Source organism: Salmo salar, chromosome ssa25, assembly GCF_905237065.1.
Source record: "Salmo salar chromosome ssa25, Ssal_v3.1, whole genome shotgun sequence".
Classification (NCBI taxonomy): domain Eukaryota; kingdom Metazoa; phylum Chordata; class Actinopteri; order Salmoniformes; family Salmonidae; genus Salmo; species Salmo salar.
The window spans coordinates 33,661,861-33,686,841 of record NC_059466.1 but is presented as its reverse complement, the minus strand read 5'-3'; the positions used below and the strand labels follow the sequence as shown (position 1 = coordinate 33,686,841).

The following is a 24,981-nucleotide window of genomic DNA, read 5'->3' as shown; positions in this document are numbered from 1 at the left end:
TCCAAGCCAGTTCTGTGTTTGGTGTGTCATAGTGTTGTGTACAGTGACAACAAAAATAGTTTTATTTTTAAATAAAATGTTGCCTAAATATTTGTGTGTGTTATTTTGTCACATGCCTATATGTTCCTGTGAGTGTGTGTGCATGTGTATGTTTGGAATACAGGTTGAGTCTGTATGTGTGGGTATATACCAGTATGTGTGTTTTAGTGACACCAAATGGAGTTTACATATGCATTGATAACACTTTGTTTTAATTTTATAATAGAATTATCTAGTTGAATTGACCTGGCTGGTTGCTGGGATTACAGACTGGGTCAGTTCTGCGCTGCAAAAGACTATGATAGCCTCTGCTGAGCTTAAACCATGGTCTTAGCTTGTGGACCTAATGCAAGTGTTCAGGTTTCAGGCCATCCAGATTTGAAATCGTTCAAATTCTTTGAGCGTTTGCATGCCTGAAGTGCCAGATTGATGGGTTCTGCACTTTTGGGACTACTCCATATCCATCAAAATAAGAGACATGGGCCTCCCGAGTGGTGCAGACTGTTATAGCCTCTGCTGAGCTTAAACCATGGTCTTAGCTTTGAAATCGCATCACAGTGCTAGCTGTGCCACTAGAGATTCTGAGTTCGAATCCAGGCTATCGCAGCCTGCCACGACCGGGAGACCCATGGGGCGGCGCACAATTGGCCCAGCGTCGTCCGGGTTAGGGGAGGGTTTGACCGGCTGGGATGTCCTTGTCCCATCGCACATTAGAGACTCCTGTGGCAGGTCGGGTGCAGTACACGCTGACACGGTCGCCGGGTGTACGGTGTTTCCTCCGACACATTGGTGCTGCTGGCTTCCGGGTTAAGTGGGCATTGTGTCAAGAAACAGTGCGGCTTGGTTGGGTTGTGTTTCGGAGGATGCACGGCTCTTGACCTTCGCCTCTCCCGAGTCCGTATTGGAGTTGCAACAATGAGACAAGACTGTAACTACCATTTGGATGCCATGAAATTGGGGAGAAAAAAGGGTAAATAAAAATAAGGGACATAATAAATAAAGACATTGATGTTATTACATGATTGGTTGAAGTTATTACATTATTCATCAAAAATGTTATTCACTGGTTAATGTAATAAACACCGGTTCATGTAATAACTTATTACATGTAACCATTCAACATTTTATTAAGTGTATTAAGTACCAGGTTTATTACATACACATGTTTAAAGTTATTACAAATAGAAAAGTTATTACATTTACCCATGTTATTACATTTACCGTTGTTACAGGGCCAAAGCCACTAAAGGCTCATCCGTGTTTCACTAGGCCATTGCTCCGGCGGTCCTGCTCTCACTTGGGGTCAAAGCCAGGCCACTACTTTTCAGCTGGCATTTACATAACTGAAATTTTTAAACCTCACAAAGCAACTGTTTGGATTATGCAGAGGTTGTTGATTCTGCTCTCCCTTACTGTCAGCCCTAGCTATGGAAACACAATTTCCCTAGTAAAACATAAGGATGTAGGCCCTATACACCAGTATACACTGGTCATTGCACACAACCACAGACCATTTCTGAATCAAGGACATGCAATTATCCTTCATCCTGGTGGACATGCTGTGCAAATCATCTCTTAATGTCTGTAAGTGAGCAAGGTAAAATATGTTTAATATGGGATATTTGGTTTTCTCTCATCAGTAGCTATTGAACCATTGAACCAAGCATGCCATGACCTTGTCCCGGACCTGCTGTTTTCGACTCTCTCTACCGCACCTGCTTTCTAACTCTGAATGATCGGCTATGAAAAGCCAACTGACATTTACTCCTGAGGTGCTGACCTGTTGCACCCTCTACAACCACTGTGATTATTATTATTTGACCCTGCTGGTCATTTATGAACATTTGAATATCTTAGCCATGTACCGTTTTGATTATTGTAATGTTAGCTAGCTACATAGTTGTCTTTGTATCAAAGATAAAGGTAAACGCAGCCATTGCTAGCTAGCCAACTCTACCAGCTAGCAGTACTGTATCATTTTTAGTCAATAATATTTTTCCAACGTAAGCTTAACTTTCTGAACTTTCGAGATGTGTAGTCCACTTGTGTAGCTAGCAGGACTGACTTTGTGTTAACTAGCCAACGTTTAATTACTTCTGCGTTATGAAAGGAAGTAGACACGGACACGAATGATCCATTGGTAGTTTGTTGTAAGCAAGTATTGGTGCTAATCGTGTGTTATTGGGTGCTAGCATGCTAGTTAACTATGGTGTCATAGGATACGGTGCACTGGGTGGGTTTCACGGAAGAATACTGTACCAAGTTATCTAGCTGAATAAACTAAGTTTGAGCCTATTCCTGGAAACATTGAACCACTGTAGTTTACATCAATTATAATTTCTAAAGTGGAAGTTGGAAAAGTTATATTTGAGTGTTTCAGTGAATGGTTAGTGAGGGAGGCCCAGCTCTCTCGCTTCCCCAGTTGTTTAGTTCATTTTCATTCCAATCTCCTTTGCATTAGCGTAGCCTCTCCTGTAGCCTGTCAACTATGTGTCTGTCTATCCCTGTTCTCTCCTCTCTGCACAGGCCACACAAACGCTTCACACCGCGTGGCCGCTGCCACTCTAACGGGGTGGTCCCAGCGCGCACGACCCACGTGGGGTTCCAGGTCTCCGGCAGCCTCTGGAACTGCCGGTCTGCGGCCAACAAGGCAGAGTTCATCTCAGCCTATGCTACCCTCCAGTCCCTCGACTTCTTGGCGCTGACGGAAACATGGATTACCACAGAAAACACTGCTACTCCTACTGCTCTCTCCTCGTCTGACCACGTGTTCTCGCATACCCCGAGAGCATCTGGTCAGCGGGGTGGTGGCACTGGAATCCTCATCTCTCCCAAGTGGACATTCTCTCTTTCTCCCCTGACCCATCTGTCTATCTCCTCCTTTGAATTCCATGCTGTCACAGTCACTAGCCCATTCAAGCTTTACATCCTTATCATTTATCGCCCTCCAGGTTCCCTTGGAGAGTTCATCAATGAGCTTGACGCCATGATAAGTTCCTTTCCTGAGGATGGCTCACCCGTCACAGTTCTGGGTGACTTTAACCTCCCTACGTCTACCTTTGACTCATTTCTCTCTGCCTCCTTGTTTCCACTCCTCTCCTCTTTTGACCTCACGCTCTCACCGTCCCCCCTACTCACAAGGCAGGCAATACGCTTGACCTCATCTTTACTAGATGCTGTTCTTCTACTAATCTCACTGCAACTCCCCTCCAAGTCTCTGACCACTACCTTGTATCCTTTTCCCTCTCACTCTCCTCCAACACTACTCACTCTGCCCCTACTCAGATGGTATTGCGCCTTCGCAACCTTTGCTCTCTCTCTCCAGCTACTCTCTCCTCTTCCATCCTATCATCTCTTCCCTCTGCTCAATCCTTCTCCAACCAATCTCCTGATTCTGCTTCCTCAACTCTCCTCTCCTCCCTTTCTGCATCCTTTGACACTCTATGTCCCCTATCCTCCCGGCCGGCTCGGTCCTCCCCTCCTGCTCCGTGGCTTGACGACTCATTGCGAGCTCACAGAACAGGGCTCTGGGCAGCCGAGCGGAAATGGAGTAAAACTAGCCTCCCTGCGGACCTGGCATCTTTTCACTCCCTCCTCTCTACATTTTCTTCCTCTGTTTCTGCTGCTATAGCCACCTTCTACCACTCTAAATTCCAAGCATCTGCCTCTAACCCTAGGAAGCTCTTTGCCACCTTCTCCTCCCTCCTGAATCCCCCTCCCCCCCTCACTCTCTGCAGATGACTTCGTCAACCATTTTGAAAAGAAGGTTGATGACATCCGATCCTTGTTTGTTAAGTCAAACGACACCGCTGGTCCTGGTCACATTGCCCTACCCTATGCTTTGACCTCTTTCTCCCCTCTCTCTCCAGATTAAATCTTGCGACTTGTGACGGCCGGCCGCCCAGCAACCTGCCCGCTTGACCCTATCCCCTCCTCTCTTCTCCAAACCATTTCCGGAGACCTTCTCCCCTACCTCACCTCACTCATCAACTCATCCTTGACCGCTGGCTACGTCACTTCCGACTTCAAGAGAGCGAGAGTTGCACCCCTTCTGAAAAAACCTACACTCGATCCCTCCGATGTCAACAACTACAGACCAGTATCCCTTCTTTCTTTTCTCCCCAAAACTCTTGAGCGTGCCATCCTTGGCCAGCTCTCTTGCTATCTCTCTCAGAATGACCTTCTTGATCCAAATCAGTCAGGTTTCAAGACTGGTCATTCAACTAAGACTGCTCTTCTTTGTGTCACGGAGGCTCTCCGCACTACTAAAGCTAACTCTCTCTCCTCTGCTCTCATCCTTCTAGACCTATCTGCTGCCTTTGATACTGTGAACCATCAGATCCTCCTCTCCACCCTCTCCGAGTTGGGCATCTCCGGCGCGGCTCACTCTTGGATTGCGTCCTACCTGACAGGTCGCTCCTACCAGGTGGCGTGGCGAGAATCCGTCTCCGCACCACGTGCTCTCACCACTGGTGTCCCCCAGGGCTCAGTTCTAGGCCCTGTCCTATTCTCGCTATACACCAAGTCACTTGGCTCTGTCATATCCTCACATGGTCTCTCCTATCATTGCTAGACGACACACAATTAATCTTCTCCTTTCCCCCTTCTGATAACCAGGTGGCGAATCGCATCTCTGCATATCTGGCAGACATATCAGTGTGGATGACGGATCACCACCTCAAGCTGAACCTCGGCAAGACTGAGCTGCTCTTCCTCCCGGGGAAGGACTGCCCGTTCCATGATCTCGCCATCACGGTTGACAACTCCATTGTGTCCTCCTCCCAGAGTGCTAAGAGCCTTGGTGTGACCCTGGACAACACCCTGTCGTTCTCCGCTAACATCAAGGCGGTGACCCGATCCTGTAGGTTCATGCTCTACAACATTCGCAGAGTACGACCCTGCCTTACACAGGAAGCGGTGAAGGTCCTAATCCAGGCACTTGTCATCTCCCATCTGGATTACTGCAACTCGCTGCTGGCGGGGCTCCCTGCATGTGCCATTAAACCCCTACAACTCATTCAGGACGCCTCAGCCCGTCTGGTGTTCAACCTTCCCAAGTTCTCTCACGTCACCCCGCTCCTCCGCACACTCCACTGGCTTCCAGTTGAAGCTCGCATCTGCTACAAGACCATGGTGCTTGCCTACGGAGCTGTGAGGGGAACGGCATCTCCGAAGCTTCAGGCTCTGATCAGTCCCTACACCCAAAGAAGGGCACTGCGTTCATCCACCTCTGGCCTGCTCGCCTCCCTACCTCTGCGGAAGCACAGTTCCCGCTCAGCCCAGTCAAAACTGTTCACTGCTCTGGCACCCCAATGGTGGAACAAGCTCCTTCACGACGCCAGGACAGCGGAGTCAATCACCACCTTCCGGAGACACCTGAAACCCCACCTCTTTAAGGAATACCTGGGATAGGATAAAGTCTTGCTGTGCCAACTCCATGCTAGGGAGTTCTGCAAAATCTGCTGTTACTTTGTTGTTCTGTTGTAGCTCTCCAAGCTTTCCCCGTGCAATGGTTGCGGAGTCACGCCATCCAAAGTGCTGCGTCAGCTGCTCCTGAAGGAGGGAGTAATCCTCTCTTATGTGTTCAGGAAGGAAACAAACATAACGAATGGCATTCACTCTCAGGCATTTGAGCATCCTATCCACTCTTTCTGCACTATTCCATCCATGTTCTAGGTCCCAAGAAACAAAGAGATCTTCTGTTGAATCTGACAATTATTCTGGATGGTTGTACAGTCGTCTCAAATAAAACTGTGAAGGACCTCGGCGTTACTCTGGACCCTGATCTCTCTTTTGAAGAACATATCAAGACTGTTTCAAGGACAGCTTTTTTCCATCTACGTAACATTGCAAAAATCAGAAACTTTCTGTCCAAAAATGACGAAGCACGAAATAAACTTCAGTTAGTGTAAATACGGCTGCTCGAATCCTGACTAGAACCAAAAAATTTGATCGTATTACTCCAGTGCTAGCCTCCCTACACTGGCTTCCTGTTAAGGCAAGGGCTGATTTCAAGGTTTTACTGCTAACCTACAAAGCATTACATGGGCTTGCTCCTACCTATCTTTCCGATTTGGTCCTGCCGTACATACCTACACGTACGCTACGGTCACAAGACGCAGGCCTCCTAATTGTCCCTAGAATTTCTAAGCAAACGGCTGGAGGTAGGGCTTTCTCCTATAGAGCTCCATTTTTATGGAATGGTCTGCCTACCCATGTGAGAGACGCAGACTCAGTCTCAACCTTTAAGTCTTTACTGAAGACTTATCTCTTCAGTAGGTCCTATGATTAAGTATAGTCTGGCCCAGGAGTGTGAAGGTGAACGGAAAGGCTGGAGCAACGAACCGCCCTTGCTGTCTCTGCCTTGCCGGTTCCCCTCTCTCCACTGGGATTCTCTGCCTCTAACCCTATTACAGGGGCTGAGTCACTGGCCGTACTGGTGTTCTTCCATGCCGTCCATGGGAGGGGTGCGTCACTTGAGTGGGCTGAGTCACTGACGTGGTCTTCCTGTCTGGGTTGGCGCCCCCCCTTGGGTTGTGCCGTGGCGGAGATCTTTGTGGGCTATACTCGGCCTTGTCTTAGGACGGTAAGTTGGTGGTTGGAGACATCCCTCTTGTGGTGTGGGGGCTGTGCTTTGGCAAAGTGGGTGGGGATATATCCTGCCTGTTTGGCCCTGTCCGGGGGTTTCATCGGATGGGGCCACAGTGTCTCCTGATCCCTCCTGTCTCAGCCTCCAGTATTTATGCTGCAGTAGTTTATGTGTCGGGGGGCTAGGGTCAGTCTGTTACATCTGGAGTATTTCTCTTGTCTTATCCGGTGTCCTGTGTGAATTTAAATATGCTCTCTCTAATTCTCTCTTTCTCTCTTTCTTTCTCTCGGAGGACCTGAGCCCTAGGACCATGCCTCAGGACTACCTGGCATGATGACTCCTTGCTGTCCCCAGTCCACCTGGCCGTGCTGCTGCTCCAGTTTCAACTGTTCTGCCTGCGGCTATGGAACCCTGACCTGTTCACCGGACGTGCTTGTTGCACTCTCGACAACTACTATGATTATTATTATTTGACCATGCTGGTCATTTATGAATATTTTAACATCTTGACCATGTTCTGTTATAATATCCACCCGGCACAGCCAGAAGAGGACTGGCCACCCCTCATAGCCTGGTTCCTCTCTAGGTTTCTTCCTATGTTTTTGGCCTTTCTAGGGAGTTTTTCCTAGGGAGTTTTTCCTAGCCACCGTGCTTCTTTCACATGCATTGCTTGCTGTTTGGGGTTTTAGGCTGGGTTTCTGTACAGCACTTTGAGATATCAGCTGATGTACGAAGGGCTATATAAATACATTTGATTTGATTTGATTTCTGTGCTTATCGCTCAAATGGCAGCAGGAAAAACTGCCAATCCTCAGTCCCATCGAAGTTAGCCATTCTTGTTCGGGGACTTTCAGATCCAGTGGGGAGGTTCAGTTCATGATGGTTGTGTTGCTGCTGTGGTGAGCAGGGGGAGCAGTGGTGGACCGACGAGGTCAGCTTGTGTTTCTGCGACTAACATCAGGCTCTGAGGTGGGGACAGTTCTATTGAGCCCTGCATTGCGAAACCTTTGTTGGATTACCTCCAGCTCGGCAGTAAAGGAACCACCAGCCCAAATGCTAGATGTGTCTGGGGTATCTACTGAGAATGATGTGGAGGGCATGAAGTTGGAGTGGTTGACCTGATGTCACTCAGATGCTCCATACCTGTAGCCGTCAGCTGCATTTTCATCAGATGTATGGCCCTCAGTGGTGGCTGTATGACTTGTGATGGGGGTGTGGGGTTGCTGATTGTTGCTGGTTGTATTGATCTGCTTTAGAACCGGGGACAGAATCTGCGGCATCTGTTGATTTTGGTTTTCCAGGAACTTGTGAGACATTTCTTCCTGCCAGTTATGGAGCTGCTCTGTCCCAGTGACTGCTCCCATTGCTCCTAGTTCCCCTGTAGACATGTTCTTTCTTTATATTTATTTTCACTTGTAAAATGTTTCCCACTTAGAAGTTCATATTAGTCCTTTTCAAGCGACATCAACACTGCTGCTTCTCTACTCACTTTGGCCTGTGTCGTGTCTAGGCTATCATTCATGTGATGACGATTGTTTTATCAAATAGATTAACTATGTTTAATTATTAACATGATTCAATTACACATGTAACCATTAACCTCTATGGGCTAGGCGGGACGAATTCGTCCCACCTACGTAACAGCCACTTGAAGCCTGTGGCGCGATTTTCAAAACCTTAAAAATCCTATTACTTCAATTTCTCAAACATATGACTATTTTACAGCTATTTAAAGACAAGACTCTCGTTAATCTAACCACACTGTCCGATTTCAAAAAGGCTTTACAACGAAAGCAAAACATTAGATTATGTCAGCAGAGTACCAAGCCAGAAATAATCAGACACCCATTTTTCAAGCTAGCATATAATGTCACATAAACCCAGAAGACAGCTAAATGCAGTACTAACCTTTGATGATCTTCATCAGATGACAACCCTAGGACATTATGTTATACAATACATGCATGTTTTGTTCAATCAAGTTCATATTTATATCAAAAACCAGCTTTTTACATTAGCATGTGACGTTCAGAACTAGCATACCCCCCGCAAACTTCCGGAGGAATTCGCTAACATTTTACTAAATTACTCACGATAAACGTTCACAAAAAGCATAACAATTATTTTAAGAATTATAGATACAGACCTCCTCTATGCACTCGATATGTCCGATTTTAAAATAGCTTTTTGGTGAAAGCACATTTTGCAATATTCTAAGTACATAGCCCAGGCATCACGGGCTAGCTATTTAGACACCCGGCAAGTTTAGCACTCACCATAATCATATTTACTATTATAAAAGTTTGATTACCTTTTGTTGTCTTCGTCAGAATGCACTCCCAGGACTGCTACTTCAATAACAAATGTTGGTTTGGTCCAAAATAATCCATCGTTATATCCGAATAGCGGCGTTTTGTTCGTGCGTCCCAGACACTATCTGAAATGGTAAATCAGGGTCACGCGCATGGCGCAATTCGTGACAAAAAAAATCTAAATATTCCATTACCGTACTTCGAGGCATGTCAACCGCTGTTTAAAATCCATTTTTATGCCATTTTTCTCGTAAAAAAAGCGATAATATTCCGACCGGGAATGTCCATTTAGCTAAACTGAGGAAAGTAAACAAAGCTTTCGGTCGACGCGGGCACGCACCTGAGTCTCACAGTACTGTAACCAGCCACTACCCAAACGCGCTACTTTGTTTCAGCCAGAGCCTGCAAAGCCACGATTCAGCTTTTTGCCGCCTTCTGAGACCCTATGGCAGCCGTAGGAAGTGTCACGGGACAGCTAAGATCCTCACTCTTCAATAAACAGAGACAAGAAGAACGACACCTTGTCAGACAGGCCACTTCCTGCCTGAAACCTTGTCAGGTTTTTGCCTGCCAAATGAGTTCTGTTATACTCACAGACACCATTCAAACAGTTTTAGAAACTTTAGGGTGTTTTCTATCCACATGTAATAAGTATATGCATATTCTAGTTACTGGGTAGGAGTGGTAACCAGATTAAATCGGGTACGTTTTTTATCCAGCCGTGTCAATACTGCCCCCTATCCTAAACAGGTTAACTCAACATGGAAAAAGTTTATTAAACTAGTTACCGTTTTCCAAATTAACTCTTAAAGATATAAATATCTCTTACATTTCGGTCATCAATCAGTCATTCATTAAATTGTTTAACGTCTATCAGTCTCATTCTGAATGTCGCAAAATCCTTGGATATCTGCTCAAACCCTAGCATAAATGATGAATTAGCGATATACAAATTGGCTTAATTATTTATTTACTAACTAACTAAATAATCACACAGAATTACATAAACACACAAATAGTTGGTTACTGGTTACTAAAACAATGCAATGAAAGGTCCCCAGTGGACTAAACTGATATGACGGCTTGGTAGACAATGGAAAGGGGTGGGGACAGATAAAGAGCGGGAAGGACAGAATGGGGCCCACTACACACAGTTGATAACTAGGCTCATTGTAATGCTAATACTTTGCACACAAACAGCCGCTCATTCAAAAGGAATTGCAATGTATGTATTTACACCTATATGTCTTGTTATCTTTCTGTTGAAATCGCCAGTCCGTCTGCTGGAAAGTCAGTCAGCGGAACCCCTAGCCAACAGCCAATGGAATCGCATGGCGCGAAATACAAAAACAACTAAAATACCACAATTAAATTTTCTCAAACATACAACTATTTTACACCATTTTAAAGATAAGACTCTCGTTAATCTAACCACATTGTCCGATTTCAAAAAGGCTTTACAGCGAAAGCAAAACATTAGATTATGTTAGGAGAGTACATAGACCAAAATAACCACACAGCCATTTTCCAAGCAAGCATATATGTCAATAAAACCCAAAACACAGCTAAATGAAGCACTAACCTTTGATGATCTTCATCAGATGACACTCCTAGGACATTATGTTATACAATACATGTATGTTTTGTTCAATCAAGTTCATATTTATATCCAAAAACAGCTTTTTACATTGGCGCGTGATGTTCAGAAAATGTATTCCCACCAAAAACCTCCGGTGAATTTACAAAAATACTCATCAACGTTGACAAAATACATAACAATTATTTTAAGAATTATAGATACAGAACTCCTTTATGCAATCACTGTGTCAGATTTTAAAATAGCTTTTCGGCAAAAGCATATTTTTCAATATTCTGAGTACATAGCTCGCCATCACGGCGAGCTATTCAGACACCCGCCAAGTTCGGGGCAACCTAAACTCAGAATTAGTATTAGAAATATTGTATTACCTTTGCTGATCTTCGTCAGAATGCACTCCCAGGACTGCTATTTCCAAAAGAAATTTTGTTTTTGTTTGAAATAATCCATAGTTATGTCCAAATATCTCTGTTTTGTTCGTGCGTTCAGGTCACTATCCAAAGGGTAATGCGCGAGCGCATTTCTAGACACAAAAATTCAAAATGTTCCATTACCGTACTTAGAAGCATGTCAAACGCTGTTTAAAATCAATTTTCATGGTATTTTTAACGTAAAATTGTGATAATATTCCAACCGGACAATAGTGTATTCATTCAAGGAGAAAAATAAAAACAGCGTGCTCGCGGGAACGCGCATATCCAATCTCTTTGTCGTCAGGCAGACCACTCAGTAACTGAGCTCCTATACTCTGCCCAGAGACAGGAGAAGGCTCAATCCACTTTCTGAAGGCTTTAGACAGCCAATGGAAGCCTTATAAAGTGCAACATAACAGCACAGATACTGTAGTTTCGAAAGGGACTAGAAAGAAGAACTACATTTCTCAGATCCTACACTTCCTGGTTGACTTTTTCTCAGGTTTTTGCCTGCCATATGAGTTCTGTTATACTCACAGACACCATTCAAACAGTTTTACAAACTTCAGAGTGTTTTCTATCCAAATAATATGCATATTCTCGTTTCTGGGCAAGAGTAGTAACCAGTTTAAATCGGGTACGTTTTTTCATCCAGCTGTGAAAATACTGCCCCCTATCCTAAACAGGTTAAAATGGATACGTCAGGCATACCAATGGTCGTTCAATAGGGAAATGTTCTCCAGAATGGATCTTTCAAAGCACCATTGGATCGTTCGATAGGGAAATGTTCTCCTCTTGTCTTCGGTCGAGTTTCCTAGACTATGGCGCCTATAATCCTCATCCAACAGGGCAAGTCATGACACCAGCTTAGAATGAAACAGTGTTGCAGTTTACCATACTTAACAAAAATATAAACTCAACATGTAGTGTTGGTCCCATTGTTTATGAGCTGAAATAAAAGATTACAGAAATACCCATAAGCACAAAAAATCTTATTTCTCTCAAATTTTGTCCACAGATTTGTTTACATCCCTATTTATGAACATTTCTCATCTTGTGCTGGGGACAATAAAAGGTCACTTTAAAGTGTGCCGTTTTGTCACTCAAGACAATTCCACAGAAGTCTCAAGTTTTGAGGGAGCATGCATTTGGCATGCTGACTATAGGAATGTCCACCAGAGCTGTTGCTAGAAAGTATAATGTTAATTTCTCTACCATAATTCGCCTCCAACGTCGTTTTAGAGAATTTGGCGGTATGTCCAACCGACCTCACAACCGCAGACCACCTGTAACAACAACAGCCCAGGACCTCCACATCCAGCTTCTTCACCTGCGGGATCGTCTGAGACCAGACACTCAGCTGATGAAATTGTGGGTTTGCACAACAGAGGAATTTCTGCACAAACTGCCAGCAACCATCTCAGGGAAGCTCAGCTGCGTGCTCGTCGTCCTCTTTACCTGACTGCAGTTCAGCATCGTAACCAACTTCAGTGTGCAAATGCTCAACTTTGATGGCATTTGGCACAATGGAGAAGTATGCGCTTCACAGATGGATCCTGGTTTCAACTGTACCAGGCAGATGGCAGACAGCGGGTATGGCGTTGTGTTGGCAAGCGGTTTCCTGATGCCAACATTGTGAAATGGCGCCGGAGCAGAAGGCAGAGACGTTTTACGTGCACCCAACCGATTGTGTTTTTTTGTTCGTTTATCTGTGTTGTTTCTAACTTATTTTTTACTCATTTTGTACATAATGTTGCCGCTACCGTCTCTTATGACCGAAAATAACTTATAGACATCAGGACTGCGATTATTCACCACGGACTAGCAGAAACCATTTTCTTTTTTCACGACTCTGACGAGCCCGAGGCAGAGGATATCCTTTTAGGGCTAGGGGTCCCGCTAGCTGGACAACTTCCGGTGATACTGGAGGGCTTGCAATTCAAATAAATAATCATAAAAATGATGGATATTAAACATTTAGGTACATATGTGTCTTATATCGGTTGAAAGCTTAAATTCTTGTTAATTTAACTGCACTGTCTGATTTACAGTAGCTATTAGAGCAAAAGCAGGCCATGCAATTGTTTGAGGATGGCACCCCACATCAAAATATTTTTCCACCGGCACAGGTTTCATAAATTCACATAGCGATGAAATATTCAGTTACTTTTTGAAAATCTTCTTCTCATTTGTCATCCAAAGGGTCCCAGCTATAACATGTAGTGTCGTTTTGTTAGATAAAATCCTTCTTTATATCCCAAAATGTCAGTTTAGTTGGCGCCATCGATTTGAGTAATCTGCTCGTTCAACATGCAGAGAAAGGAATCCAAAAATGTACCCCTAAACCTTGTTTCAACAAGTGAAAATACATTTCTATTTACTCCTCAGATACCCTAAAATGTAATCAACCTATAATATTTCATACAGAAAGAAGTACGTTGAATAGGAAACCGATTTTAGCAGGTGCAGGACGTCTTCATGTCGCGAATTTCCAAGACTGTGTCCCTGTACTAAAACTGATATTTCTTATTCGTTTTGGAAGTTACAAGCCTGAAACCTTGAACATAGACTGCTGACACCCTGTGGAAGCCATAGGAATTGCATCCTGGGAGCTAATTTTCAGTATGCTCTTGCACATGCCATTGAAAGAGCATGGTCTCTCTCCCCAAAAAATTCTGGATGGTTTTTCTTTGGATTTTCTCCTACCATATATTTTGTGTTATATTCTCCTACATTATTTTAAAATCTCTACAAGCTTCGAAGTGTTTTCTTTCCAATGGGACCAATTATATGCATATCCTGGCTTCAGGGCCTGAGCAACAGCCAGTTTACTTTGGGCATTCAGGTGGAAATTGAGAAAAAAGGGGCCTAGCCCTAAATATACCCTCCCTCAGGAACAGGCCCCGCCCTCCGTGATCTGCGTGAAGAGGAGGTGGAGAAAGAGAGGCCAGAGAGCAGACTGCCTGCTGAGAATTCGAAGGCCATCGAATAAACCCCCACTTCCCTCAATTCTGCTAGCAAACGTGCAATCTTTGGACAATAAAATCGACGAGTTACGGGGAAGATTAAACTACCAACGGGACATTAAAAAGTATAACATCTTATGCTTCACTGAGTTGTGGCTGAACGACGACAATATCAACATACAGTTGGCTGGTTATACGATGTACCGGCAGTATAGAACAGCGTTGTCTGGTAAGACAAGGGCCGGCGGACAATGTATTTTTTTTAAATAACAGCTGGTGCACGATATCTAAGGAAGTCTCGAGCTGTTGCTCGCCTGAGGTTGAGTATATCATGATAAGCTGTTGACCACACTACCTACCGAGAGACTTCTCATCTGTATTCTTCGCAGCTGTTTACATACCACCTCAGTCAGAGGTTGGCACTAAGATAGCATTGAATGAGGGGACTTTAACCTCTATGGGCTAGGTGGGACGCTAGCGAGCCACCCGTGGTGCACTCCATCAACAGCAGGTGCATTTCAAGAGCGGCAAATTTGAATCCAAATAAATGTCAAAATTCAAATTTTTCAAACATACAACTATTTTACACCCTTTGAAAGATAAACATCTCCTTAATCTAACCACGTTTTACGATTTCAAAAAGGTTTTACGGCGAAAGCATAAATTTAGAGTATGTTAGGACAGTACATTTACAAGAGTTGTATGTAATGTTTTGTCAATTCAAACACAGGGTCACCAAAACCATAAAACCAGCTAAAATGATGCACTAACCTTTTACAATCTCCATCAGATGACACTCCTAGGACATTATGTTAGACAATGCATGCATTTTTAGTTCTATCAAGTTCATATTTATATCCAAAAACAGCGTTTTACTATGGCATTGATGTTGAGGAAATCGTTTCCCTCCAATAACCGGCAGTCAAGTCAGCGTCACAAATTAAATAATTAAAATTAGAAAACATTGGTAAAATATTATATTGTCATTTAAAGAATTATAGATTTACATCTCTTGAACGCAATCAACTTGCCAGATTTAAAAATAACCTTACTGGGAAATCACACTTTGCAATAATCTGAGCACTGCGCCCAGAAAAATACGCGTTGCGATACAGACTAGACGTCATGTTGGGGAGATCTAAAATCGAAAATACTATGTAAATAATCCATTACCTTTGATTCTCTTCATCAGATGTCACTTCCAGGTATCACAGGTCCATAACGAATGTAGTTTTGTTCAAAAAAGCTCATCATTTATGTCCAAAAATCTCCGTCTTGTTAGCACATGATCTAAGCCAGCCGGACTTCTCGTCATGAACGAGGGGAAAAAATATATTTACGTTCGTTCAAACATGTCAAACGTTGTATAGCATAAATCATTAGGGCCTTTTTTAACCAGAACATGAATAATATTCAAGGTGGACGAATGCATACTCTTTTATAACGTATTGGAACGAGGGTACCCAACATGAACTCGCGCGCCAGGTGTCTAATGGGACATCATCGTTCCATGGCTCTTGTTCGGTCAGATCTCCCTCCAGAAGACTCAAAACACTTTGTAAAGGCTGGTGACATCTAGTGGAAGCAATAGGAAGTGCCAAAATATTCCTCAGCCCCTGTGTTTTTCAATGGGATAGGTTTAAAGGCAATACAACACATCAGGTATCCACTTCCTGTCAGAAAATGTCTCAGGGTTTTGCCTGCCAAATGAGTTCTGTTATACTCACAGACACCATTCAAACAGTTTTAGAAAATTTAGGGTGTTTTCTATCCATATATAATAAGTATATGCATATTCTAGTTACTGGGTAGGATTAGTAACCAGATTAAATCGGGTATGTTTTTTTATCCAGCCGTGTCAATACTGCCCCCTAGCCCTAACAGGTTAATGCAGGTGAACTTAAATCAGTTTTACCAAATTTCTATCAGCATGTTACATTTGCAACCAGTGGGAAAAGAACTCTGGACCACCTATACTCCACACACAAAGCTATCCCTCGCCCGCCATTTGGCAAATCTGACCAGAATTCTATCCTCTTGATTCCTGAATACGAACAAAAATTAAAGCAGGAAGCACCAGTGACTAGATCAATAAAAAAAGTGCAGATGAAGCAGATGCTTAGCCTGTTAGGGCTAGGGGGCAGTATTGACACGGCCGGATAAAAAACGTACCCGATTTAATCTGGGTACTACTCCTGCCCAGTAACTAGAATATGCATATAATTATTGGCTTTGGATAGAAAACACCCTAAAGTTTCTAAAACTGTTTGAATGGTGTCTGTGAGTATAACAGAACTCAAATGGCAGGCAAAAACCTGAGAAGATTCTGAACAGGAAGTGGCCTGTCTGACAAGTTGTTGTTCATCTTGGCTCTTTTTATTGAAGACTGAGGATCTTTGCTGTAACGTGACACTTCCTACGGCTCCCATAGGCTCTCAGAGCCCGGGAAAAAGCTGAATGATATCGAGGCAGCCCCAGGCTGAAACACATTATCGCGTTTGGATAGTGGCTGATCAGAGTACTCTGAGACTCAGGCTCGTGCACGAGGGCACGAGATGTTTTTATTTTCTCTCTCTTTGTACATATACACGCTTTCCCGGTCGGAATATTATCGCTTTTTTACGAGAAAAATGGCATAAAAATTTATTTTAAACAGGTTGACATGCTTCGAAGTACGGTAATGGAATATTTAGAATTTTTTGTCACGAAATGCGCCATGCTCGTCACCCTTATTTACCCTTTCGGATAGTGTCTTGAATGCACGAACAAAACGCCGCTATTTGGATATAACAATGGATTATTTGGGACCAAACCAACATTTGTTATTGAAGTAGAAGTCCTGGGAGTGCATTCTGATGAAGAACAGCAAAGGTAATAACATTTTTCTTATAGTAAATCTGACTTTGGTGAGTGCTAAACTTGCTGGGTGTCTAAATAGCTAGCCCTGTGATGCCGGGCTATCTACTGAGAATATTGCAAAATGTGCTTTCACCGAAAAGCTATTTTAAAATCGGACATAGCGAGTGCATAGAGGAGTTCTGTATCTATAATTCTTAAAATAATTGTTATGTTTTTTGTGAACGTTTATCGTGAGTAATTTAGTAAATTCACCGGCAGTGTTCGGTGGGAATGCTAGTCACATGCTAGTCACATGCTAATGTAAAAAGCTGGTTTTTGATATAAATATGAACTTGATTGAACAAAACATGCATGTATTGTATAACGTAATGTCCTAGGGTTGTCATCTGATGAAGATCATCAAAGGTTAGTGCTGCATTTAGCTGTGGTTTGGGTTTATGTGACATTATATGCTAGCTTGAAAAATGGGTGTCTGATTATTTCTGGCTGGGTACTCTGCTGACATAATCTAATGTTTTGCTTTCATTGTAAAGCCTTTTTGAAATCGGACAGTGTGGTTAGATTAACGAGAGTCTTGTCTTTAAAATGGTGTAAAATAGTCATATGTTTGAAAAATTGAAGTTTTTGCATTTTTGAGGTATTTGAAGATCGCGCCACGGGATTACACTGGCTGTTGACCTAGCCCATAGAGGTTAACTACAGGACTGTTTTGCTAGCACAGACTGGAATATGTTCCAGGATTATTCCAATGGCATTGAGGACTACACCACATCTGTCATTGGCTTCATCAATAAGTGCATCGATGACATCGTCCCCACAGTGACCGTACGTACATACCCCAACCAGAAACCATGGATTACAGGCAGCATCCGCACTGAGCTAAAGGCTAGACCTGCCACTTTCAAGGAGCTGGACTCTAACCCGGAAGCTTATAAGAAATCCCGCTATGCCCTCCGACAAACCATCAAACAGGCAAAGCGTCAATACAGGACAAAGATCGAGTCGTACTACACTGGATCTGACGCTCGTCAGATGTGGCAGGGCTTGCAAACCATTACAGACTACAAAGGGAAGCACAGCCGAGAGCTGCCCAGTGACACGAGCCTACCAGACGAGCTAAACTACTTGTATGCTCGCTTCGAGGCAAATAACACTGAAACATGCATGAGAGCATCAGCTGTACTGGAAGACTGTGTGATCACGCTCTCTGCAGCCGATGTGAGTAAGACCTTTAGACAGGTCAACATTCACAAGGCCGCAGGGCCAGACAGATTACCAGGATGTGTACTGCGAGCATGAGCTGACCAATTAGCAAGTGTCTTCACTGACATTTTCAACCTCTCCCTGTCCGAGTCTGAAATACCAACATGTTTTAACCTCTTAGTGACCCCTTAACACGCGAATCCCGTTAGCGGGATCGATTTGACAACTACCAGTGAAATAGCAGAGCGCCAAATTCAAAACAAAAAAAATCTCATAATTCAAATTTCTCACACATACAAGTATTATACACCATTTTAAAGAAAAGATTCTCCTTACTCCAACCACAGTGTCTGATTTCACAAAGGGTTTATGGCGACAGTATAGCATTAGATTATGTTAGGACAGCACCTAAACAAGAAAAACCACAGCCATTTTCCAAGCAAGGAGAGGCGTCACATAACCCAGAAATACAGCTAAAATTAATCACTAACCTTTGATCATCTTCAACAGATGGCACTCATAGGACGTCATGTTACACAATACATGCATGTTTTAATCGATAAAGTTCATATTTATATCCAAAAACCCCATTTTACATTGGCGCGTAATGTTCAGTAATGTTTTGCAGAGAGCCACATCAATTTACAGAAATACTTATCATACACTTTGACAAAATATACAGGTATTATGCACAGAATTATAGATACACTTCTCCTTAATGCAACCGCTGTGTCAGATTTGAAAAAAGCTTCACGGCGAAAGCACAGTTCAATATTCTGAGCACAGAGCTCAGCCATCAACAACATAAACAGAAACCCGCCATTTTGGAGTCAACAAAACTCAGAAATAGTATGATAAATATTCACTTACCTTTGATAATCTTCATCAGAATGCACTCCCAGGAATCCCAGTTCAACAATAAATGTTTGTTTTGTTCGATAAACTTCATCTTTATGTCCAAATACCTCCATTTTGTTCGCATGTTAGGTTCACTATTCCAGGCGCGCGCTTGCTAACTCCAGATGAAAAGTCAAAAACGTTATACTACAGTTTAAAGTGTAAAGGAATTAATAAGAATATGTACATAAAAAAAATATATGAATGAGTGATGGTATAGAACGGCATAGGCAAGATGCAGTGGATGGTATAGAGTACAGTATATACATATGAGATGAGTAATGTAGGATATGTAAACATATAAAAGTGGCATTGTTTAAAGTGGCTAGTGATACATTACATCAAGATGGCAAGATGCAGTAGATGGTATAGAGTACAGTATATACATATGAGATGAGTAATGTAGGGTATGTAAACATATAAAAGTGGCATTGTTTAAAGTGGCTAGTGATACATTACATCAAGATGGCAAGATACAGTAGGTGGTATAGAGTACAGTATATACATATGAGATGAGTAATGTAGGGTATGTAAACATTATATGAAGTGGCATTATTTAAAGTGGCTAGTGATACATTTACTACATCCATTTTTCCATTTATTAAAGTGGCTGGAGTTGAGTCAGTATGTTGGCAGCAGCCACTCAATGTTAGTGATGGCTGTTTAACAGTCTGATGGCCTTGAGATAGAAGCTGTTTTTCAGTCTCTCGGTCCCTGCTTTGATGCACCTGTACTGACCTCGCCTTCTGGATGATAGCGGGGTGAACAGGCAGTGGCTCGGCTGGAGGTTGTCCTTGATGATCTTTTTGGCCTTCCTGTGACATCGGGTGGTGTAGGTGTCCTGGAGGGCAGGTAGTTTGCCCCCGGTGATGCGTTGTGCAGACCTCACTACCCTCTGGAGAGCCTTACGGTTATGGGCGAAGCAGTTGCCATACCAGGGGGTGATACAGCCCGACAGGATGCTCTTGATTGTGCATCTCTAAAGTTTGTGAGTGTTTTTGGTGACAAGCCAAATTTCTTCAGCCTCCTGAGGTTGAAGAGGCGCTGCTGCACCTTCTTCACCACGCTGTCTGTGTGGTTCGACCATTTCAGTTTGTCCGTGATGTGTACGTCGAGGAACTTAAAACTTTGTAACTTCTCCACTACTGTCTCATCGATGTGGATGGTGGGTGCTCCCTCTGCTGTTTCCTGAAGTCCATGATCATCTCTTTTGTTTTGTTGACGTTGAGTGTGAGGTTATTTTCCTGACACCACACTCCGAGGGCCCTTACCTCCTCCCTGTAGGCCATCTCGTCATTGTTGGTAATCAAGCCTACCACTGTAGTGTCGTCTGCAAACTTGATGATTGAGTTGGAGGCGTGCATGGCCACGCAGTCGTGGGTGAACAGGGAGTACAGGAGAGGGCTGAGAATGCACCCTTGTGGGGCCCAGTGTTGAGGATCAGCGGGGTGGAGATGTTGTTACCTACACTCACCACCTGGGGGCGGCCCATCAGGAAGTCTAGGACCCAGTTGCACAGGGCGGGGTCGAGACCCAGGGTCTCGAGCTTAATGACGAGTTTGGAGGGTACTATGCAGTTAAATGCTGAGCTGTAATCGATGAACAGCATTCTTACATAGGAATTCATCTTGTCCAGATGGGTTAGGGCAGTGTGCAGTGTGATTGCGATTGCGTCGTCTGTGGACCTATTGAGGCGGTAAGCAAATTGGAGTGGGTCTAGGGTGTCAGGTAGGGTGGAGGTGATATGGTCCTTGACTAGTTTCTCAAAGCACTTCATGATGACGGAGGTGAGTGCTACGGGGCGGTAGGCATTTAGCTCAGTTACCTTAGCTTTCTTGGGAACAGGAACAATGGTGGCTGTCTTGAAGCACGATGGGACAGCAGACTGGGATAAGAATTGATTGAATATGTCAGTAAACACACCAGCCAGCTGGTCTGCGCATGCTCTGAGGACGCGGCTGGGGATGCCGTCTGGGCCTGCAGCCTTGCGAGGGTTTACACGTTTAAATGTTTTGCTCACGTTGGCTGCAGTGAAGGAGAGCCCACAGGTTTTGGTAACGGGCCGTGTCAGTGGCACTGTATTGTCCTCAAAGCGAGCAAAGAAGTTGTTTAGTCTGTCTGGGAGCAATACATCCTGGACTGCGACGGGGCTGGTTATCCTTTTATAGTCCGTGATTGACTGTAGACCCTGCCACATACCTCTCGTGTCTGAGCCGTTGAATTGTGACTCTACTTTGTCTCTATACTGCCGCTTAGCTTATTTGATTGCCTTGCAGAGGGAATAGCTACACTGTTTGTATTAGGTCATGTTTCCGATCACCTTGCCCTGATTAAAAGCAATGGTTCGCGCTTTCAGTTTTGCGCGAATGCTGCCATCAATCCATGGTTTCTGGTTTGGGAATGTTTTAATAGAGGCTGTGGGTGCGACATCGCCGATGCCCTTGTTAATAATCCCGCTCACCGACTCAGCGTATTTGTCAATGTTGTTGTTCGCCGCAATGCGGAACATATCCCAGTCCATGTGATCGAAGCAATCTTGAAGCGTGGAATCCGATTGGTCGGACCAGCGTTGAACAGACCTGAGCGCGGGAGCTTCCTGTTTTAGTTTCTGTCTATAGGCTGGAAGCAAAAAAATGGAGTCGTGGTCATCTTTTCCGAAAGGAGGGCGGGGGAGGGCCTTATATGCGTCGCGGAAGTTAGGATAGCAATGATCTAGGGTTTTGCCAGCCCTGGTAGCGCAATCAATATGCTGATAGAATTTAGGGAGCCTTGTTTTCAGATTAGCCTTGTTAAAATCCCCAGCTACAATAAATGCAGCCTCAGGATATGTGGTTTCCAGTTTACATAGAGTCAAATGAAGTTCCTTTTAGGGCCATCAATGTGTCTGCATGGGGGGGATATATGTGGCTGTGATTATAATCGAAGAAAATTCTCTAGTTAGATAATGCGGTCGGCATTTGATTGTGAGGAATTCTAAGTCAGGTGAACAGAAGGACTTGAGTTCCTGTATGTTGTTCTGATCACACCACGTCTCGTTAATCATAAGGCATACACCCCCGCCCTTCTTCTTACCAGAAAGATGCTTGTTTCTGTCAGTGCGATTCGTGAAGAAACCAGCTGGCTGTACCGACTCGTGTCTCGAGTGAGCCATGTTTCCGTGAAACAAAGAATGTTACAGTCTTTGATGTCTCACTGGAAGGCTACCCTTACACGGATTTCGTCTACCTTGTTGTCAAGAGACTGGACATTGGCAAGTAGTTTGCTCGGGAGCGGTGCGCGATGTGCCCGTCTACGGAGCCTGACCAGAAGACCGCTCCGTCTGCCACTTCTACGGCGTCATTGTTTTGGGTCGCCGGCTGGGATCCGATCCATTGTCCTGGGTGGTGGGCAAAACAGAGGATCCGCTTCGGGAAAGTCGTATTCCTGGTCGTAATGTTGGTGAGTTGACGTTGCTCTTATATCCAATAGTTCCTCTTATATCCAATAGATAGCCTACATATACAGAGACTGAAGAGCGCTGTTTCACTCATTTGGATGCTTTGTCCGGTGAGATACATTCAATCTCTTGCGAATTAAAGGAAAATTATGAAAATACAGAGACATGAAAGATACATTACTACCTCTGGATTACTGCCCTCTGCTTGACCTGACGCTGAGCCTGCCTGCCGTCCTGTACCTTGGCCTCTACTCAGGATTATCGACCTCTGCCTGCCTTGACCTGTCATTTGCCTGCTCCTGTTATAATAAACAGTGTTACTTCACACAGTCTGCACTTGGGTCTTACCTTGATTCCTGATAATATCTCCACTTACATAATAATGTTATACTATCAAGCAAAGTAATGTTATTCTCTTTATCTCTAATAAGTTATGTTAAGCTCTGAGACATGTTATCCTCCTTACTAATGACACGTGTTATCATGTTATCATCTAATGAGACATGTTATCATGTTATCCTCATTATAAATGAGTCATGTTACCCTCTGAGATATGCTACCCTCCCCCATGTGCACCTTCAATGGTTCTAAATGTCTACAATAACAATAACACTTGTGCTATTATCAGTGGTTCAGACCACGTAGACTTTTCTATCGTTACACCCTATGCACCATATGTATCTTCAACGGTTCTCTTGCCGCTACTTCCTATACATATAAAACACCCCGACTTGTTATCCAGCTTAACACGTCCTTTCCACACGTTCACATCCACATTCACTTAGTACTATTCCCAAACACACCCAGTAATCTCCCTTATTACTCCATGTGCCTCTTGCTTTGCACCATTTCTATCTCTCATACATATAATATAGCTCCTCATGCTATTATCAGTGGCTGCAGACCATGGAGACATTTCTCTTTATCAATGCCTACAGACAGCTGTCAGCTGGGCTTTCCATGGTACCGTTACTCGCTCTCACTTTAGTCATCTCACCATAAGACTAGTGAATAGTCTTCTCTCTATAATACTATGGGTAAATGTTTATGCATTATATGCCTTAATGTTATTGGTTTTATCATTTTTTACCATTTTTCTTTTTCATACAAATTAATTTAAATTGACTTACTGAAATCAGTTTCCGTCCCTCAATTGTTTGCGGATGATGTGTCTCCTCTTGGGCAGCTCACAGTAAGGATCTGGTCTGGGCAGGTCTCGTCCTTGTTTGGTCAGACAGGAATTTCCCTCATGCTTTATGAAATGCGTCATCAGTTCTCGTCGCAGACCCTCACTGGAAAGCTCCGCAGGCAGAATAAATCATCCTGTCCGATGAGTCCAAATTGTAGTGGAAATTCTACACAGGGACACTCGAAGTCAATCTTAAATGAATCACTCAAGAAAATATTTGATTGATCATAGTGATTCAGTGGTATCATTAAAATGGGTTAATATGCCCCAACAACATTACACTACTATACAGATAGCCTTCCATTGCTGAAATAAGTCAATCAAATCAATGATGAAAATAGATGAGCTGATAGTTTACACTGACATGGTGGCATAGCAGAAAGATCAGCGTACAGTGAACCAATAGATTGTCAGTTCAAATCCCAGGAGAGGAAAAGTTGAATAATAATTACTGTATAAATGGACATGAATAGTGTAGTCAAATATGTATAATGAAAACACTGTATGGAAGCCCATACCTTGCCAACAGAAAAAGAGCTATCAGTGGTTCATTAATTGGCTTGGCAACAGTTACAAGATGTGGTGTATAATGAATACTTCTTTGGATACAAATGTTCTTGCAACGTTCACATGGAACGTGTCTAGAACATATATTATATTCTGAGAATATGGCAAACATGTTCGGTGTATGTTTGGTGGGACATTGATGGAACATTCTCCTAAACCTCAGAAATCTGGACACATGAATGTTCTTGCAATGTTCCCATTGAACTAAGTTCTAAGTTCTATTTGACGTTAAGGGAATGGTTTCATGGAAAGATTCATTTTACATCACACAAACATTCCTCTGAAAACTTTTGTTAATGACGTAATGAGACTCTTTAAGGGAAAGTTCTCTAAAGTTGTGGGAATGTTTGTTATTAGCTGGGTACAGAGTTAGCAACTTATCCACACATGATGGAGATATGCAAAGCCAGGCATGCTTGCTAGCTTAGGCATAGACCTCTTCTTGTGGATATAAGACGTGGACCACTCACAACAGGTTATATTTACAAACTAACGGTTTAATATCTGCTATCATTGATTACAGTTGTAGGTGCACTATAGCTCAGACAGGACAGGAATATTTTGACCGTCCTGACAAGCCAACTTGAGTGTACACCATACAAAACTATAACCTTAGCCTCCCTGTAGCTCAGTTGGTAGAGCATGGTGTTTGCAACGCCAGGGTTGTGGGTTTGATTCCCACGGGGGGCAGCACGGGGAAAAAAATTATGCATTCACTACTGTAAGTTGCTCTGGATAAGAGCGTCTGCTAAATCACTAAAATGTAAAATGTAAATGTATAACAACCGGATGTTACACAATTACATCCTTATATCCTCTGGGCTAACAGAAAACAGTTACCAGTAATCACAGCAATATAAACTATAGTAACCCTTGTTGCAATTTTCATAGTGTTGGCATGCTTGGTTTTAGAG

The 24,981-nt window shown here is 43.5% G+C and overlaps 1 non-coding gene across 1 annotated transcript; it reads left to right on the top strand.

Annotated features, from left to right (window-relative positions):
- The first annotated feature begins 24,682 nt into the window (after positions 1-24,682).
- On the top strand, positions 24,683-24,757 carry trnaa-ugc (transfer RNA alanine (anticodon UGC)). Its single transcript has one exon. It is a non-coding gene; the product is annotated as a tRNA-Ala (tRNA).
- The last annotated feature ends 224 nt before the right edge of the window (positions 24,758-24,981 follow it).